At 38.7% G+C, this 5,507-nt stretch overlaps 1 pseudogene; it reads right to left on the bottom strand.

Annotated features, from left to right (window-relative positions):
* Nucleotides 1-486: 486 nt before the first annotated feature.
* Nucleotides 487-5,507, bottom strand: part of LOC102202710 (high choriolytic enzyme 1-like) — a 9,583-nt pseudogene continuing 4,562 nt past the window's right edge.

Here is a 5,507-nt window from a genome sequence, read left to right as displayed (position 1 = left end):
CAATGCAGCAGCTTTGGCAATGGAGACTCTGAACATGGTCCATTCGGACTCAATGTCCACCATGATTGGTGGTTGATTTATTTAAACTAATATAATCATCCTGCTGCAACCAGGTTTCTGTAAGTCAGAGTAAATCAATTTGTTGATCAATTATTAATTCTTGTACTAACAGAGAGAGCAAACCCCAAGTTAGCAGTTCAGTCAACAGTAAAGCAACATGGAGCGAAGGCGGTGTGCATTTCACTTACTCTTTTGACTGGCCTTACTCTTACTTTGAGGAGAGTAATACTGGGAAAATAATATTGTTTTTCTCACTGAAAACCATTTCCACTCTGTTTGACTGTTACTTAAGCAGATTAACCTTTGGTTTTATATCTTTTTGTCAGGAAAATACTAGTACAAGACTGAGTTCATATCTTTACTTGTTAAATGTGTATTTTTGACCTGTAGACTTCTAGGATTTGTGGAATAAAGAAACAAACTTACTAGAAATGAAAATGAATGTTTATTTTTGTTCATTTTTTAGTATTTCATACAGCTGACTAGCAATTACACAAGCGTGTTTGGGATTAAGTCAACGGACAGGTGAAAAGTATAGACAATGATACATTTTCATTTCTCATTTTAAAAAAAGCTATTTCAGGCAAATTTGAAAAGCATAAAATTCAAGCTGCATCAATCTCTCCCATCTCTTGGTTGTCTGTGGAAACAGAAAGAAGATGTTACACATATGTAGTGTCTGCACAAAAAAATCACAAACACAGGCTGTAAATTGAGGAGATGTGTTCGTCTGGTGTTCTGGTTTATATGCCTTTCACTCATCCCAGCTACACGCTTCTGACCCTGATCAATTAAAATATATGACATTTCATTGTTTTTTGTTTTAAACCAAATGTTTCCACTAAAGTTATCCTGACAAAGCTTTAATTGGTAAAATAAATGTATAGGAACATGATTTTCTATTATAATGAAGTAAACAAAATTCGAAAACATCCGAGCTTATTTACTTACTTTTTCTAGAACAACTTGTTCCTTTGCACAGGTATGGGCACATTTGAGCCTGTCAAACAACAAACAGAGGGAAATCTTTAAACGCTGCTGCATTTCTTTAAGACACTACATGAACATCTGAGTTTGATGAACAGTTTGATGTACTATATCTATGTTGGTGTTTACTAGTCTCCATGATTGTTCTGTGAAACTAGTGGAGGTAGAAAAGTAAGCCGGGGGCTGAGCAGATAGGTTGAAAGAATTTAAGGTCTTCAGCACACAAAGCAGATAATTAAATAAGCATGCTCTCATGGTTATGATATTCTGAAGCATATTATTATCTATAGACAATAATACCAAACAGAAATTGCTTCCTCTTCCCTCCATTTTGCATCACCCAATGTCAGTTTTGTGTACATATTTGATCTTCAAACACGTTTTACCCCAGTGACGTTGGTTTTTCTGCTTGTTTGTTAACAGGATTCCAGGTTTTTGTGCTTGTCCCAACTTTTTCTATTTATATAATTATTATTTGAGGAGGAGACAGCTTCATAGTACAGTTACATTTTGTTTGAATTTTGAAAACCTCTCAACCTTTAAGCACAAATGGGTGCAGTAATAGGTTTGGAAACTAAAGGTGGTGCAGAAAAATGGCAAGTAGACTAGACAGTGTTTTTGTGCTCTAATTGAGCGCTCAAAATTCTTATTAGCCAGTCGCACAAACATTCATGTAAATGCTCTTTCCTATACTTAAGTACCAGACACACATTTGCACAAATTTATCAGTAGCGACTCAGAGTTCAGTATCTTGCTCAAGGTCATTTCAAAATACTTCTTGGTGTTGTCTCAGTCTGGAGTATCACTTCCTGTTCTATCTTACAGTGGTATTTTTGCATTGCTTATCTGTGTAGCCAATTTAATTAAAAACTTATAGATAACGTCTTATTTCATAGTGTAAACTTCCTGCGCTTTATCCAAAGCACACTCTGTTGAATCACCCACTAATTATATTTACAGTGTTCAGTCACTGTGTCTTTAGGGATTCGCTAGCTTAGCATTAGCTCTTCACCTGTCTCTCCTACTCTTTCCTGCTCAGATGTTTAGTTACCCCTTGGCCTACTTTACTAATAACTATACTTGTTATAAATGTAGCTTGTTTGTAGCTCCGGAGGCCCCGTCAGTTCTCTTCCATCGGATTTTCCCGAGCAGTTGGGAAAACATGATTGCTGAGTGATGGTGAGGAGGAAGCGTAGTCCTAAATAGAAGCCCCCCGGTACACTACCAACCCAACCGTGTGTTGAAGCATTTTTCCCCACATGGCGACACACCTGGAACATCTATACATCCATCCATTTTCTTCAGATTCTCTGGGGCTGGGTAGCAGCCTAAGCAGAAAAGCCCAGACCTCCCTCTCGCTAGCTCAGGGGTGGGCAACTCCAGGCTTCGAGGGCCAGTGTCCCTGCAGGTTTTAGATGTGTCCTCGAACCAACACAGCTGATTTAAATGGCTAAATTAGCTCCTCAACATGTCCTGAAGTTCTTCAGAGGCCTGGTAATGAACTAATCATGTGATTCAGGTGTGTTGACCCAAGGTGAGATCTAAAACCTGCAGGGACACCGGCCCTCGTGGACTGACAATGGCCACCCCTGCCCTAGCTGCCTCCTCCAACTTGTCCAGGGGAACACCAAGGAGTTCCCATACCACCCAAGAGATATTATCTAGAGTTGGATGTCTCGAGACTGGTCTTGATCTCGAGACCACTTTTACGTGGTCTTGGTCTCGACTGACCTTGGTCTCGCTGTTTCGGTCTTGCATTCTCAAATCGACATAGTGTTCGGGAGATTTGGAGTCAACCATCAGCGGAGCGGGGTGGTGGCTTACAGGGCTTAAGCCCGGGTCATTTTTTCAGAGTGTAATTTGTTAGTTAGATGCCTGACTGACAACTGTATAAAACAAAAACAACACACGAAGCACAGAGCGCACCGTCGTAAATTCCCCTTAATTTTGGTATGATCCGAGCTCAGGCACTGGGCGACTGAGCACAGCACACATGTGAGCGAGAAGCTGCTGCCTGCGAGTTTGCTGCAGACAGAGGAGAGCTTAAGTTTGACCAGGTACCAAAGCAAATCATTCGTACTGAACTAATAATGTAAATATGACGGTGTATCACAAAAGATTGATATCAAACTGATCACTTGGTTGCGTTGCTTGCTCTTCGAGTGAATCAACAAATGGATAAATAAAAAGCCGAACAGCAATGCTGATTTTTAGAGAGTCTTAGCTTACATTTCATATTTTCAGTTGTTTCCCTCCACAGCTAAACAAACTCTCTAAATCGGTTTCAGTTGTGTACTGATGTACACAACAATGTAAGGAGCTTCTTTCAAAGAAAAAACTCTGGTAGATGTTATTTTATATATTATGCTTTGGATGTTGTTCAGTATATCTATGCAAAACAAGAGGAATTTCAATACACAGCAGAATATTCACAGCTGAAACCAGATATTTACACTTTATGGAGAAAACATAAAAACTTTTTTTTACTGTTAAACATCAATTTAGAGTAAACTTCTGTTTTAGATAAATAAATGTTGAAATATCTTTTGAATTAGTTAAATGTCAGAATAAAAAGAGGGAGCTGTCTATTTTAATCACTTTCATCAAATGTAGGAGCACATGTACACTAAGTTTATTGTTGATTAATAAGAAAACTCGAGACGATTCCATTCTGAGCTGAAGAAGCTTCTGATTGGTTCGTAGAGTCCATGTGAGTAAACTGGTGGCACAGCTGTGGATGCATATAAGGCAAAACACAGAGCAAACAGGCTCTGTGTTTCCCATGTCACAGAAACAGCTGTGACATGGGAACATCAGGAGATGTCAACCAAAACACCAGGAAGAGAACTGTGGAGCTCCATAAGTGTGGCTCAGTTTGAATACAATTTGGTGCCATTTACAATTAAGAAATACAGACAGTTTCTCTCTTTACTCTTAAAGTTAACAAACATGTTTTTATATTTATCAATCTAAAAAAATAAACATTTAGTCTGATTTGATGTTACAATTAAAAAAGTGTTTTGATCTGAAGAGTTTGTAAAGATCTGGTTTCAGCTGTATATTTGATGATGTTGGTGTTTGGCTTGATTGTCAGCACAGAGAGGGAGAGAATGAGGACAGAACAGAGATGAACAAGAGCAGGTGAGACACACATGTTAGTCACATGGTTGTTTGCCAACACTCATCAGAACATGTATCTCGTACCTCGTGTTTCTTTTTAGATTCCATTTGTTATTTTTCAAATTCTACATTTATTAAGTTCTGCAGCTTGTTTGCACAACAAGGCTGAATAATTATGTAAACTTTTCTCAATCTAAATATTGGACTTTGGTAGAATTAAAAATAAGTGTAGTGCAGGTCTATGATGATTTTTAGTGCTACTATCATCTAGTTCTGATTCTGGTTCTGTCTTGGTTAAGTCCTCAGTCCTCCTGATTTTGAACTGTTGTAGTCCTGTTTTAATTCCGGGTTAGGTCTGTGTCTGGTTGAACTGGGGTTTAGTCCTCGTGTCTTGATGCAGCCCCGACTTTGTTCTGCCTTGCTGCTTAATTAAAAAACTAGTTTAAGGTGTCCTGCATATGTGATTTTTTTTTTCCTATATGAAGTCATTCTTTTTTGAACAAAACTCAAAACGGAGCCTGATAATCTTTCAGTCATTTCTACCCTCACCTAATTTCCTTAAATTCCTGTGTGAGAGCCGAGCAGCTCTCACACAGCGGCTCAGCTATGCTCCAATCCCTCCATACTGCGGCCAATCACATGCGAGGATATAGGATAATATCATTATGGGAGGTCTTTACCTTGCAATATAAAGTGCTTTGAGGCAACTGTTGTTGTGATTTGACGCTATAAAAATAAAATTGAATTGAATTAAACTAATTGAATTTAGAGTGGAGTAGCCAAGAACTGAACCACTGACCTTCCAACTGTTAATCCAGCTTCCTTTTTTCTTTATAAAAAAAGAAAAGAAAAAGAAACGAAAAGAAACGAAACGAGGTACATACTGCAGGTATAAAGGCGATTCACTCGAAGGATGTCATTGGCACTCATCTCTGTAGCTCTGCCAATGGCTACATTCTCATCGGGTATGGGAACGATGGTTGGCTCCCTGTCTCTTGAGAAGGCAAACCTGGGGTGCAAACACACAGTAGTAAGGCAAATTGTGATTGTAGTCTCAAACAAGTGTCATTATAACAACTACAAAGAGAAGGCTAAAAACATGAAATTATAATATGGGCTTCAGCTTGAGCAATGCAGCAGGGAAAGGTCAGTCAAGAGGATTATCTACCTAATTATTACCTAATTGACTTTGCCAAACAGAGTCCTTATTGCCATTTCAAACATTTAACAGAATGGGATATAAATGTTTCAAGGTTTATCATCTGCCCAAAAAGAGCCCAAAGGCAAAGTCCTGCACGCCATTATTGTCCATCATGTAGCATTTGCTCGTTAGGCAGCAA

Source organism: Pundamilia nyererei, unplaced genomic scaffold, assembly GCF_000239375.1.
Source record: "Pundamilia nyererei isolate P.nyererei 1_Seehausen unplaced genomic scaffold, PunNye1.0 scaffold00124, whole genome shotgun sequence".
Classification (NCBI taxonomy): Eukaryota; Metazoa; Chordata; class Actinopteri; order Cichliformes; family Cichlidae; genus Pundamilia; species Pundamilia nyererei.
This window is presented reverse-complemented; position numbering and strand designations above follow the sequence as displayed.